This window comes from Bos taurus, chromosome 10 (assembly GCF_002263795.3).
Source record: "Bos taurus isolate L1 Dominette 01449 registration number 42190680 breed Hereford chromosome 10, ARS-UCD2.0, whole genome shotgun sequence".
In the NCBI taxonomy this organism is placed as follows: Eukaryota; Metazoa; Chordata; class Mammalia; order Artiodactyla; family Bovidae; genus Bos; species Bos taurus.
Window position 1 is genome coordinate 19,841,958 of NC_037337.1, and position 15,872 is coordinate 19,857,829.

The window sequence follows — 15,872 nt, forward strand, 5'->3', positions numbered from 1 at the left end:
GGATCTCATTCAAATATGAAGGAGAAATCAAAAGCTTCTCAGACAAGCAAAAGTTGAGAGAATTCAGCACCACCAAACCAGCTCTCCAACAAATACTAAAGGATATTCTCTAGACAGGAAACACAAAAACAGTGTATAAACTCGAACCCAAAACAATAAAGTAAATGGCAACGGGATCATACTTATCAGTAATTACCTTAAACGTAAATGGGTTGAATGCCCCAACCAAAAGACAAAGACTGGCTGAATGGATACAAAAACAAGACCCCTACATATGTTGTCTACAAGAGACCCACCTCAAAACAGGGGACACATACAGACTGAAAGTGAAGGGCTGGAAAAAGATTTTCCATGCAAATAGGGACCAAAAGAAAGCAGGAGTAGCAATACTTATATCAGATAAAATAGACTTTAAAACAAAGGCTGTGAAAAGAGACAAAGATGGTCACTACCTAATGATCAAAGGATCAATCCAAGAAGAAGATATAACAATTATAAATATATATGCACCCAACACGGGAGCGCCACAATATGTAAGACAAATGCTAACAAGTATGAAAGGAGAAATTAACAATAACACAATAATAGTGGGAGACTTTAATACCCCACTCACACCTATGGATAGATCAACTAAACAGAAAATTAACAAGGAAACAGAAATGTTAAACGATACAATAGACCAGTTAGACCTAATTGATATCTATAGGACATTTCATCCCAAAACAATGAATTACACCTTTTTCTCAAGCGCACATGGAACCTTCTCCAGGATAGATCACATCCTGGGCCATAAATCTAGCCTTGGTAAATTCAAAAAAATAGAAATCATTCCAAGCATCTTTTCTGACCACAATGCAGTAAGATTAGATCTCAATTACAGGAGAAAAACTATTAAAAATTCCAACATATGGAGGCTGAACAACACCCTGCTGAATAACCAACAAATCACAGAAGAAATCAAAAAAGAAATTAAATGATGTTTTTAAGAAAGTTCTCAATCCCTTTAGGTAAAAATGCTCTGCCTCTCAGATATCCAGCTGTTTTTGCTGCTCCTCTGAAAGATGGCGCCTAGGTGGGTGAGAAAGGGGTATGGCTCAGTGCCCTTGGCAGCAGGAAAGAAGGTCTTAGTTCTGGATTATGCTCCTATGTGGCTCACCATGTTCTCACTGGCCTCTGTGGCAATAGTGTCTCTTTCTGACTCACCTCTGTTTGCTCGGTGAGTCTCCTCTGCCGTTGCCTGTGGTTTGGTCTTTCAGCCTGACCAAGCCACAGTGAAGTTCCCTGGCCAATTGGCTCCTCAGCTCTTGTGAGCATCACAGACCCCTCTGAGGTTCTGCCTTGTCTTCTACCCAAACCCTGGACAGGTCTGACTCAGCTCCTCACTATCACAGACCCTCTTGCAGGCCCACCAGCCTTCGACTCAGCTGTGTCTCGGACATGCAGCCCCACTCAGGGGCATATGGAAACTTCTAGGTCTTACCCAAGTCACACCAAACCCAGCGGCCACTCAGAAAAACCAAACTCCTTCTGCAAATCATGCTGTCCCATCAAATCGTACTCCAAGGTGACCCACCCCCCACAAAACTGGGGCAGCGCAACCTTTGAGATGAGCTCCTTCCAGAGTGCCAAACCCAAAACAAAGAGCGGCCTCCCCCTAAGATTCTCCATAACCTGACTAACCCTCCTCCCTACTCTGCGCTGATGCTTTCATGAAGAGTTCTGGGCACGTTCTCATTCTCCTGCTTTTCTCCGCTTTCTTAGTTCAGTCTCCTAGGCCAGAGGAAGGGATGTTTCTCTTCCTTCCTCTTCCTGTTTGCCCAGGACTCCTTCTCAGTTACCTTGGCCAAAAGAGGTGGGCGCCCTCTTCCTCCCTACTTTTCCTCCTCCTCCTTGACTCAGCCTTATGGCTAATCCTTAATAGTCAGTGAGGAGGGCAGGAGAGAGAGAGGCTTAAAAATAATTTAACCTAAATCGAGAGGTATTTTGAAAATACTGTCATACATTGAAAAAGAACTAGGATTTTTTTAACTGTCTAAAGATTGGGTCATAAAAATTTAGCTCTGAAATTCTGGAACAAAGAAGGCTTTTTGTGATTTCCTTGTGTTTCAAATCCTTCTCCTGCATTTCTATTGCTGCATGGTCTGATGGTGTATAAAAGTATTATCTGAATTTAAATATTATAATGTTTCAATTATAATCCCAGGCTATAATAGGAAAGTGGAATAGAAATCTTGGAGTCAGAAGGAACATGGATCATCTAATTATTTGTTCCTCCAAGTAGGAATCCTGGCCTGTATCTTGAGCCTCTGACTTAACATAATAAAACTCTAAGTACTAAGGAAATGCAACGACTCGGCAGGTAGCCTCTCTCAGAGCTAAATAACGCCCACTGTGAGAAAATCCTGCCTCACATCGTCGAATCAAATTTGTCCCCTTGAGACTTCCAGGCATTATTCCTGGTTCTGCCTCCTGGAGCTACAGAGGCAAATGGTAACATCTTTTCTCCATAGTGCTACTTAAAATATTCTAATTCTAAAATATTCTGCCCCTTTCTCAATCTATTCTTCTACCATCCATGGTGCGGGGGTGTTTGTTTTCTTTCATTTTAATTTCTGCCACCTGGATACTCTTTCTCAGGCACATTGCACTCTCTCAGTTGTGTCTCTCTTGAAATGAGAGGCCTGGATGTGAACACGATGCCTCCATTGTGGTCCTGAGTTCAGAATGATCTGGGTCACAGGTTTCTTGTGCCAGAGCCTATTAACAGAGATTAATAAATGTTTACTTTCCACTCTCTATCCGTGAGACCCATGCTTCACTGAAAAATTCCAGCTACACCAGCTGTCATGTAACCTACCTCCTTTGCCCCATGGTTCCCTGCCTCGCTCTATAGTTTATAGAAAATCAGGTGCAGGACTTGCCCAGACTCATAAAGTTAATAGAGGCAGAGTTATAAGAGCAAATGTTAAAATAATAAAGTTAGGGCTGCTGCACTTCATAGCAAAGAAATAACAATTTGGGGGTGGAGAGGCTAAGAAAAAAATTAAAATTTTTATCTTCTCCTTTTTCTTTGTTGTCCCAAGAACTCATTTGCCCTCCTACCTGCCCTCAGCTCAAAAAAATCTCTTTTCACAATTGTTAGGCACTATGTGGAGAAGGCAATGGCACCCCACTCCAGTACTCTTGCCTGGGAAATCCCATGGACGGAGGAGCCTGGTAGGCTGCAGTCCAAGAAACGACTGAGCGAATTCACTTTCACTTTTCACTTTCATGCATTGGAGAAGGAAATGGCAACCCACTCCAGTGTTCTTGCCTGGAGAATCCCAGGGACGGGGGAGCCTGGTGGGCTTCCATCTATGGGGTCACACAGAGTCGGACACGACTGAAGCGACTTAGCAGCAGCAGCAGCAGGCACTATGCAGGACATCTTAGAAAATAAACTTACTAATGTCCCACTGGGAAAAACGTGTCAATGCAGTACTATACTTTCTTACAAGGAGACATCATTATGGTTAGTATGAATCATTTTGAAATGGATAGATTTATCAACCTGCCCCCATCAATACAATATTAAGATAGTCACCCTTAATATGCACATCTGTAAACAGTTAATTCAATACTAATGAAATATTAACCTGTGACTATTGCATTAATACATATAAAGTGGGAAGTATCTTGGATTACTACTCTGCATCTTAAGTGAAATATCCTAAGTGAATGCAAAGATGGTGATATAATATTCCCACAAGAACTGCAAATTTTGCATTTCCTGAATTGGGTAGGTTTTAAGTTACATCATTTACTGTGAAAAAAAGATATATAGATGGCTTCTGGGTTAGCATGGCAGCAGAGTGCTCTTCCTAATACAGTCGCCCCGCCTTCCCATTAGATGCCAGGAGGACAGACCACAGGAAAAAACTAGCGACAGCCCTGTAAACTGTAAATAAAGCAGGGTCACAGGCCTGCGGTGGGACAGACAAGAAGAAGGGTTAAGAAGCATATTATTTGATTTGCATCCTGCGTGCTCTACCCTCTGAAGGAGAAAGGGGCAGATGGCCCTAGAGAAAGAAGGAATTATTTAGTCTTACTTCATTATCTAAACATAATTCAGGTGCAGACCAGACAACCCAGAAAAACAAATTGCCATTTCCTAACCATGCTGGAGTCTGAAAGAGCTGGGCTCAGCCTCCTCTCATTCTACCAGCATTAGCATTGCTCTCCAGGTATTTGTAGGCTGTGACTCCCAGCAAGTTACAGGAAATAGTAGGAGGCAAGTGGAGAAGCCCTGCATCCTGGATAGAGTCACCTCCGCAGTGTGAGCAGGAGTGGAAACAGGAAGGCTGCCGGAGTTCCATGGCCCTCACTCTGACACTGGTTAGAGAAATGCTGCCAACCGCATCTGACTTCTTGTTTAGAATATTTACAGGTTGAAATAGAAGGCAGGTTGATTGGCGTATATTTCTGGGTTCGGCAGAAAGGTACCCATGAATGTCAACTGGGAGCTCTTTATCAACTCAGTCTATGGGTTTTGAAAAGAAGGGGTCAAGCAAATTTCTGATATCTTGTCAGTTGGAAAACCCTGAGTTTGAATCTATTTGCTTCATTCATTGATGACTAAACAGAAAAAAAATAATAATAACATGAGCTTTATGAAAAGATTTATGTTCTTGCCATTGACAAAGAAATAAAGATTTAAGGATTACTTTTCTAAGCCGAAAGGCATTAGCATAATGGTTTAAATAAAAATTGTGAATTATAAATTACCACAGATATTCAAGCAAATGGAACATTCCTTACAGGATGTGAAGAAAAGGCAATTTCTGGTTCAAAACTGGTACACTTTTAGGGGAATGACAAGATCAAACAGAAGCAGTGGGAGGAGATGTCTGGGGTGGTGTCAGAGAGAAGGCCTTTGGCAATGAAAAAGTCAGTGACTGGGAGACTGAGATTTTGGGTGGCTGTTCCTCTGGAGACCTTGGGTCACCCAACATGATTGAGTATGGTGGGATAGAAAGATAGCTTGTGAATCAAGGACAATGCCACCAGTGAACTAAGGGGAGATACTAAGAGGGCAGTCAATGTGGGCATCAAGGTGAGGAGAGGTGGTAGGGCTGAAAGTGGGCTTCTTAGTTTCAAAACAGAGTAGGAAGACAATGTTCTAGAATCAGCCTTTTGGAACAAGGGGGACAAGAAGTCGATTTCTGAGGCTGAAGAACATGAAGCATACAAAAACAAGCAGCCTCTTTTCAAGAGGAGAGCAAAGAAAGTGATGTCTCTGGGAGAAAGTCTGGTACTAATGAAGACCGAAAAGGAAGAAAATGTTTGATGAAAATACTGAAGATATAAAGGAATTTGGTGCTTAAGGAATGCGAGCATGATTCCTTAAACAGGAAAAGAGATGGGGTTTGGGAAGCAGGGAAAAACCAGAGTTTGAGTAAGGGAGAAGTGCTGAGCTGTGTAGAAATGAATGATCTGGTAGAAAACTTATCATAGGAGAGAGTAAGAAGAAAGTTTAGCCCAAGACCACAGCTTTGACTGATGGAGACAGTGAGTGATGGCTCAGTGTAGGGCTTCTCACCTGAGTTTATTTTCCACTGTGGCCTATCATGGCTTCAAATATGAAGAGGAGTAGGTATAAATAGTGAACAATGAGTGTCACGGTGTTGGTTAATGTACTTTGGTTTACAAGTCACCTTGATTTCCAAGGTGGCTCAGATGGTAAAGAATTCGCCTGCAATGCAGGAGACCTGGGTTCAGTCCCTGGGTTGGGAAGTTTCCCTGGAGAAGGGAATGGCAAACCACTCCAATAATCTTGTCTGGAGAATTCCATGGACAGAGGAGCCTGGTGGGATATAGTCCATGGGATCGCAAAGAGTAGGACATGACTGAGTGATAAACACAAGTACACAAGGACAAGTCACAGGACCCAAATTAAATTAACTTAAGCAATTTTTTAAAATGTGTTTATTTGGCTGCATCAGGTCTTAGTTGCAGCATGTGGGATCTTTGTTGGGTCATACAGGATCTTTCATTGTGGCTCATGGACTCTCTAGTTGTGGCACCCGGGCTCAATAGCTGTGGCGAGCGGGCTTAGTTGGTCCGAGGCGTGTGGGATCTTAGTTTCCCAACCGGGAATTGAACCCACATCACCTGCATTGCAAGGCAGATTCTTAACCACTGGGCCACCAGGGAAGTCCCAGCTTAAGCAAATTTGACTGATGTAACGAGATCACAAGAAGAGCAAAGGATCAGCTGGGCCTGACCTGAAATCCAGATCTCTGCTTTTCTCTGCTTGCTGTCTTTCTTGACTCAAACCAGTTCCAGAAACTTGTGTGTCTGGCCCACATTGTGTGCTGGGCCCACAGCGTGTGCTAGGTCACTCAGTTATGTCCGACTCTTTGCGACCCCATGGACTCTAGCCCGCCAAGTTCTCTGTCCATGGAATTTTCCAGGTAAGAATACTGAGTGGGCTGCCATTTCCTCCTCCAGGGGATCTTCCTGTGCCAGGGATGGAACCTGCATCTCCTGTATTGGCAGGCAGATTCTTTACCCCTGAGCCACCTGGGTCTCAGAACTTGTGCCAGCAACTCCCAAAGTTCACATTAGATTTACCACTTTAGAGGCTAGAGTGCTTCAAGTTCAAAAATACCAGGCAAGAGGCTTTATTGGCTCAGTTGTCACTCGTCCATTCCTATCTGGTAAGCAATAGTGTGAGCCAAAAAGGGAGATGCAGTAGTTATTCTCTCTAGTTTGCAATAGAACATGGGGGAAACCATGTACCAGCATCAGCCAGAGGAAGCAGCAGCAGTGCCTGGCTAAGTGGACTTTAGTGGACTTGAGTGGACTTGAGCTCTCTCAAGGGAAGGGGAGCAGACCAAAGGAGAAGACAAAAATAACAGAGCCTCATGCAATGGACCTACATACTCTTTAGGTGCATGAGAGATACTCCAGGTAAATCCAGAAATAGTTGCTAATTGGGAAGCAACTTTGTAGTTAGTTCCTGAGTTGCAGTTGGGACAAATTAGAAAAATACAGTTTATCATCATCAAAGTGACCTATATAAATCACAAACTGGAATGGCATCAGAGAACATATCTACAAAAGGAAAGAGTGAACAAATGAATGATTGTTGACATACACTTGTTTGATGTAAAAGACAATTTATAGGTAAGGAAAGAACACTTTCACTAAGCACCTCTCTCTTGTCATTTCCCAAACGTTTTTCAAATCTAAACCTTTCCTTTCATAGGTACAGAAGGGTGCCTGAAAATCAGCCAGTTTATTTAAGAGCAGAGTCTACCAAAGATATGAGCTGTGTATTCTGAATCCCTCAGCAGGTTATCTTTTTAAATAAGAAACACACTCCATGTTTCACTGAATCGAAAATACCATTGTTTGTAAGACTTGCCATTGTTTTATGCTCTGCCAAGAAATAATAAAGACTGCTGATTAAACTCTGATATCATGCTGTTTTATCACTTGAAATTTTTTGTGCTTGTTGAAAGAATTCTTTTAAACTTATTTAAACATAGGTTTTTCACCCTACATTACTCTTGTGTGTACATAAAAAGGAAAAATCTAAGCAAAATAAATTGGCCACAGTGTTCTTAAAACTTTGCACACGCAGAAGTTGGCTCTGGTAAGTTACTTCTTGAATTAGTGTTTTTTAAGAGTGTTCCTTTCTCCTTTCTCTCTCTCTCTCTCTCTCTCTCACACACACACAGAGTATCATCCTCACTGATGCAACATTTCTTTCAGAATTCTTCATTAGTATCTCTTAGATTTTCTTCCAAGCCCCTCACCTAATTTTGCTGTGCAGGGGCAGGCAATGACAGCCTCTTCACCAACTGCTTTCTGGAAGATAGAAATGTTTAAGACACATCCTGATTTCAGAGTTGTTAAAATGTGTAAGAGTGTTTTAGAACAACTGAAACATAGTATTTATAACGGGTTATTGCAGTAAGCCATGAGTTATAAGGGGAAGTGCCATGCTAATGTCAAGGGCAAAATTTCTGGTGACATTTAGATTCAAGACAAAGCAGTAGTAACATCATTTTAGTTGGTACAATATTTCCAATATCCTGCTGCCAAGTCTGTGACTTCTCTCCCATATTCTGATAAGACTAACCTTAGTGGTGATGTCAGGTCAATTATTTTTGAATAAAGCTCGTGTGATCTAAATCCTCAGAAAGGCAAGTCATGCTCTACATACCTTGCTTTGCTTCACATAATAATATGTTCTGCAGACCTTCTCATATAAGTGCTTATAATGAATTCATTCTTTGTAATATCTCCATAGCATCCCATTGTATGGATGAACCATAATTTATTTTACTAGTCACTGCCTGAGAACACCCGCTAACTTCTAGTCTTTTTATTGTGATAAATAATGCTGCAGTGGGCATCATTGAAAACATAAGAAATCATTAATAGAGATTGCGCCTTTTTTTTTTTTTTAATTTTTGGCTCCACTGCTCAGCGTTCAGGATTTTAATTCCCTGATCAGGGATTGAAGGTGCACCTTCTGCACTGGAAGCTGGAATCTTAACCACTGGACCTCCAGGGAAGCACCCAAGGTTAAATTCTTTTAATTAATTTATTTTTAATTGATTGATGATTGCTTTACAATATTTGATTTCTGTCATGAGTTAGCCATAGGTGTACGTATGTCCCCTCCCTCTTGAACGTCCCTCCCACCTCCCACCCTTTGCCACCCCTCTAGGTTGTCACAGAGCTCCAGTCCAAGGTTGCCTTTTAAGAACAGGCCCATAGGTTTGGAATAAGAAGGAGATTTCTAAAAAAAAAAACAAAAAACAAACGAGATTTCTTTTTCATTGTATACACTTTTGATTATTTTATTTTCACAAGATGTTTTTTATTTTAAAATTTAAGAGTAAACATTAAAAAAAGGTTTCCCTGGTTTTGTTTTGCCAGGTGGTTGACATTCTTGCCTTGGTTTTAGAATAAATGTTGGGTTTAGGTCTCCTCACTGATGCTTCTTTGACCTGGGAAGCCTCTGGTTCTCTATTGCTTGGTTCTCTCTTGGCCTTGTTGGACTTTTCCAAAAGACAAATAGTTTCTGCAAATCCAGCTGAATGATCTCTCCCAACCCCAAGTTGGAAAAAGGCACTCTTTCTTCAAGAGACCCCCAGACTGTTTTTGCTACCAATATTGCCATTTTTTCTGCAATTCCAGACAGGAGAGGTGCAACCTCTGGCCTCCACTCCTCTGTCAGGCTTCTGCTGTCTGGTTTGTGAAGGATGTACCCTTCCTTTACTTCTCTTTTCAGTCTTGAAAATTAACATTCATATATCACAAATGACAATATCGTTTTTGCCCTGAAAGCTTTTCTCTATGGCCTCAATTTTTAGAAGTAATTGCCAGTCCTTTGCAAGGCCTGGAAATATTGTGGTTTGATACCTTTTCTAACAATGAGTGTGTATTAGGAAGTGGTTAAAGAATCTGTTCTTCTGTAGGTATGGTGTATTCTAAAGCATTTTTAAAAATAAAAGTTTCTATTAACAATTTCAAAATTCCATGATTTTGAAATGGGATCTAAACCTCCTATTTTTTATTTTCTTTTTGGTATTCCTGCCTTAGAGTACTTGACTTTGTTTCAGACCAAAAACACTGAACTTCCAGAGATTGTATTATGATTTTTTAAAAATATATATTTCATAAATAAGGGGGTAAGAGACAAATCTTCCAATATAATATACATAGAAACTCTCTCCTCTCATTCCCAACCATCCAGGATTAGCTGGATTTAGTGAATCACTTGCAAAGAATAGAGTATGAAAATGAAAAAACTTGGCAAACACCACCTTGTTTAAATGTTCAAGGTCGGCGTCATCAGTGATGTCATGCAGACATCAGGTACCCTCTGATATGGTGTGATGAGAAGGGCGAATGACCTCAGTGGTATTCTTTCCAAAAAAAGAGCCATAATTTCCGTCTGATCGTAACCTCAGTCTGATCATCATACATCAGAACAAACCCAAAATGAGGAACATTCTACAAAATACCTGACCAGTATTTTTCAAAAATATCAAGGGCACGAAAGACAGGGAAAGTCTAAGGAACTGTAACAGATTAAGAGACTAAGGAGACATGACAATTCAATGCAATGTGAAACCAAAAACTGGATTCCAGAGCAGAAAGAAGACATTAATGGAAAACCTGGTGAAATCTGGGTAGAGTTAGACTATAGTTAATAGTAATGTCCCAAAGTTAGTTTCTCAATTTGACAAATGTACCTTAGTAATATGAGATAATATTAGGGGACACTGAAAATAGCTGAGGGCTATACGGGGACTCTCTGTACTATCTTTGCAACTTTTCTATAAATCTGAAAGTATTCCAAAATGTAAAATTTATATTAAAATTTTATATTTGCTTTGTCTCTTTTCTATATTGTGAACCAGTGAAGTTAGGACTTTGTTTAGCCTGATTGCTTTTTATTCAGAGCCTTCTGTGATATGATGAAGAATCTGCTCTTGTGGCTACAACACAGAGTTCTTATTTTTCCTTTCAGGGTTGTAGGGTAAGGGAGTTAGAGAATTGGATTTGGAAAAAGAACAAGACTGGCACTTTATAGGAACAGATCACCTTTAATGAGGAGAGAAGGGGTAGCAGTCAGATTAGTGAGCTGCTGCACTAACCCAAGAAAAGAGTATGTATATATAGGAATATATGTAGAAATCTACTGTCTTAAGGGGGCCTGTTCTTTTCCAAGGTTGTTCAGAGTAGTTATCTCTTAAATGGCTGGGGCAAGGAATTCTGAAGATCAGCCAGAGGCTGGACTGGCTGGGAGCTGGGCAAATCAACCTTAATGTCCATTTTTTCCCTTCAGGTGAGAGAGTTCTTTGTTTTGCATAGAATGGCGGGGAGGACCCCGAGGGGAGTTTTAACTCCAGGCTATTTTGAGCTGTGTAACTTTCCTTCAAGTGTGATAATCAGAAACACTGGTGAAAAGATGACATCAACAGCCAGGGCAAGTGTGAAGGAGTGTGTGTTTCCTGGAAGACCACTGTATTTGGTCTTCCTGGCACCTAGGGTACCACCATCACTGCAGGTGCTGTTGAAGGGGTGACTCTGAGATCTCCAGCTGCTGTCATCTTTCCCAATGTAAGGGAGACAGCAGGAGCATCTTCCTCAATGGCATTCTTAGATTCCATCTTTAATAGCAGTGTCTTTTAGAACAATTATGCTAGTTGTTTGAACACCATTAAAATGACAAAGAAACTGTAACCACAGAGAATCAATAACTTCTTTCAAAGAGTTTCAATCCACATAAGAGTCAGGGAAACACAAATAAATATTATCACTGGGCCAAACTTCCTGACCCACAGGTTAAAGACTTGCCTACATCTCCACCTAAGGGAGATTTTGCCTGGTTTCTGAGTAGATGAGAAGACTCCTCTTCCCTCCACCCTGCAAAGAATGAAGGAGCTTGAATGAAGGAGTTGTTTTCTTCCTAAATTCATATGTTGAAACCCCAACCCCTCATGTGACTATACTGGAGATGGGGCCCTTCAAGAGATGATTTTTGTTAGAGATCATAAGGGTGCAGCCCTGATCTGATAGAACTAGTGTCCTTATAAGAACAGAAAGAGAACCAGAGCTCTCTCCACCATGTGACGACACAGTGAGAAGGCAGCTGTCTGTAAGCCAGGAAGAGAGGCCTCACCAGAACCCAACCCAGCCAGACCTTGATCTGGTACTTCCCAGCTCCACAACCATGAGCAATAAGTTTTGTTGGTCAAACCATCCAATCTGTGGTATTTTGTTATGGAAGCCTGAGAACACTGGTATAGAGCTTTTTCTCCATTATGCTTTTCCTCTTCTTCCCTGATAGCTCTGTTGGTAGAGAATCTGCCTGCAATGCAGGAGACCCCGGTTTCACTCTTGGTTGGGAGGATCCCTTGGAGAAGGGAAAGGCTTCCCACTCCAGTACTCCAGCCTGGAGAATTCCATGGACTGTATAGTCCATGGGGTCACAAAGAGTCAGACACAACTGAATGACTTTCATTTTCACTTTTCTTTTCACCAAAAGGGAAGAATATTGCAGGCAAAACTCAGAATAAGGTAGTTATAAACAAAGAGACTTCTAGCACTTTTATCCAACAGTGACTACTGAGGAAAGGACAAGAATGGTAGAGAATACATCACCTTTCCTGGGCTCAACTCAAACTCCTAGGCACAAGGCAAAGCTTAGCGGCAGGAACACTATTTTATTACTGCTGCTGCTGCCACTACTGCTATTACTTCTGCTACTATTGCTACTGCTACTACTGCTACTATTGCTGCTACTACTACTACTACTTCAGTTCAGTTCAGTTCAGTTCAGTTGCTCAGTCTTGTCTGACTCTTTGAGACCCCATGGACTGCAGCACACCAGGCTTCCCTGTCCATCATCAACTCCTGGAGTTTACTCAAACTCATGTCCATTGAGTCGGTGATGCCATCCAACCATCTCATCCTCTGTTGTCCCCTTCTCCTCCCACCTTCAATCCTTCCCAGCATCAGAGTCTGTTCAAATGAGTCAGCTCTTCACATCAGGTGGCCAAAGTATTAGAGTTTCAGTTCAGCATCAGGCCTTCCAGTGAATATCCAGGACTGATTTCCTTTAGGGTGGACTGGTTGGATCTCCTTGCAGTCCAAGGGACTCTCAAGAGTTTTCTGCAACACCTCAGTTCAAAAGCATCAATTCTTCGGCTCTCAGCTTTCTTTGTAGTCCAACTTTCACATCCATACATGACCACTGGAAAAACCATAGCTTTGGTTAGATGGACTTTTGTTGGCTACTACTACTGCAGCTGCTATTACTATTGCTACTACTGCTGCTGCTGCTACCACTACTATTACTCCTTCTACTATTTCTGATACTACTACTGCTGCTGCTCCTATTACTACTGCTACTATTGCTGCTACTACAGCTGCTGCTGCTACTGCTACTAGTAGTGTAGCACTACTACTACAACAACAATAATAATAGTGAAGACTTGTCTCTGGAATTTTCCCCACTTTTTTTTAACCCTACTAATCTAATGACCTGGTGGGTCTTCTTGGGTCCTTTAAAAGCATCTAAAAGTGAACTATTACAGTTTCCCTCTGCTTTCTCCTCCTGTAGAGGTCTCTGAAAGCTCTTGGGGGGAACTGCATGAGGTAATGGATGCAAAAGTGCTTTGTAAAATACAAAGCATTCCCCCCGTGCAAGCTATTATTGGAAGAAGCAGAAGGATGAATTTAAATCGCAAGATCCCCTGAAATACTGTGAAAGGTGGCCCCGTTTAGATCGTCGTCCTCCTCGTGAATTTACAGACCATTTAGCAATTTCTCCAAGTGCTCACACCCGTTCCCTCGGTGACATCCTTGCCCTGTGCTGGGGAGAGCCGTCTCTCCCAAGTCTGGCCTGTTGGACAGCAGCAGCGCCTGCAGAGGAAGGGGCTCGGTTGCTAGGAGACCAGCAAAAGTGGGCAGCCAGCTCCCAAGCAGGTTAGAATTCGGCAAAGGATTTTAAAAGCCTATTTCTGTCTGCTTCTGCTAGAATTGAAATTCTTTTCAGGGTCCGGCCACCAGTGATACAATCTGCTTACACTACTGGTATTGAGAGGCCCTTGAAAGGAAATTATTTGGTCATATCTTGTGTCTCCCTCCCACAGTGCCTAGAAAGGCAGGCACTTTAAATAAAAGGGGGATGGAGGCTGGGGTTGGGGAGGGGGAGGCAAGAGTTGATGTAGTCCACAGCAAAAGCAGAGAAGTGACGGTAAGAATTAACCCAAGCACATCAGATCGTGACCCTTAGACCTGAAAGGAAATAATTGTGCTCGAGCTAAGTTAAATTACAGTGCACCTTCCATTGCTTCTAAGTACATGCAGGCCAGAGGCAAGATAGCACTGAAAGCGTTTTTCAAGTCCATGAGGGGCGTGTCAAGCAGGTCCTTTTTTATGGAGTTTATCTTCACAGAAACAGGCTGACATGTGCTTCAGGGCTAATTGGGAGAGGTTGACACTGTATTTAAGTTTTCCCTTTGAGAATTATGAAAAGACTGTGATTTTCAAATAAGAGTTGTTTGTTTGGTTTGATTTTCCCAAAGTGTCCAGCACACCCAAGAAATCAAGTGCTTTTTCGAACCCTGGGAGCCTTCAACAAGATATAGGGGTGCTTACAACTGTCTAGAACAGAGTATTGAACTCAGGAGGAATCAACTGGAAAAACAGTGGAATAATAAGTGCATTTAGAGTCACTTATGGGCTGAAGCTTCACCGTCTTTGTTGCTGGAGCATTGAGAGCAGAGTGGCAGTGCTGATTCATCAGCAAGAAAGAAGCTCCAGGTCATATGAAAATAAACCATCTCTGAAGAGGTTCCAGTGCCCTCCGCAGACATGCTTTATTCGGTTAAAGCGTAATGTCTAATGACAAAACACAAGAACAATTTCGGCATTTACTGGGACATGCTGGCTTCCAGCCTGCTTTTACAGGCAGTTGGGGTCGGGTAGAGGGACTCCAGCAGGGCACAGTAATTGGGCGAGAAAAGAAAGATTCAGGAAAATCGAGCACATGCATAGGACAGTGCCTGTTTAATGGAGGTGAAGATGAGGGCAGATCTGAAATCTGAGAACAGTGTGCATCAAAAAAGACTGCAAACCCCTTACTGGCTAATAGTAGGAGGTGTGAGAAACACAAGGGTCATCAGACGTGGACACTGCAGCAAGGTGGGGAGGTGAAATACCATGCTACTGTGCAATAAATGAGGAATAGCTGGACCTCGTGTATATTTCTACATCAAACTCACTGAATGAAAGGGCTAAGCACTAGACCAGTTCCCCCTAATGACACCATTGCAAAAAGTGAGTACTTTGTATATGGAGACTCTTTGGATGAGCAGGACGATCATGGGCTTTGAGGTCACACAGACCCAAGTTCATATCCGGTTCTGCCATCTACTACTGTGGAACCTTGGACGAGATATTTAATCTTTTTAAAATTAATTTTTATTGAGGTATAGCTTCTTTACAATGTTGTGTGATTTTCAACCATTCAGCAAAATGAATCAGCCATGCATACATATATCCCCTTGCTTTTGTACTTTCTACCCACTCAGGTCACCACAGCACATTATGTACAGTATGTTCTCATTAGTTATCTGTTTTGTATATAGTACTAATAGAGTGTATGTGTCAATCGAAGATATTTAATCTTCTCAGTTTTCCCATCTTTACCACAAGGGAGATGCTGCCTTCCTCCAGTGCAACAGTTTTTGGTGAAAGCCCAGTTGCCCCTGTCTTATGATTCTCTGTGTTCCCACTGCAGGTTCAAACACCTGGGAGAAAGGGTCCGACTAGGGATTGTGAGGGAAGGGGGAGGTCCCCTTCATCTGTAGCTTTCCTGGAATCACATGTTGGAAGGAGGGACATTTGTCCAAAAGGAAAGAGGCCTGGCAGACAAAAACATAGTCCAAACTTAAATAAGGTAAAAGGAATCTTTGAACACTTTAGTTCAAAGGCCAGGTGATAAGGTACTTCTTCAGAAGTTTATAATAAAGTGGTGTTAGCTTCATAACTACAAAGAAACATCACTCTGGGATTTGGATTGCTCTGACAGCATTGGCCACATCTAACAGGAGATCCAGGGATTTGTCAGTAGGCAGTTCTCCAGGTTTTCTCATAGATAGCCTGAAGACCTGAATACCTTCATCACCCCTAGGTCCCGAAGGGCAAGCTTAATGCATTATGCTGGGCAGTGGAATCCACAGAGTCAAGTGTTTCTGGGAGATGCTTTCTCCCGCTTCCTCCATGAATGAACATGATTCTGCACACCTGGTTGCTCCCCTCAAAGATTCAGCTTTGGGAACACTGGGTCCCCTCAC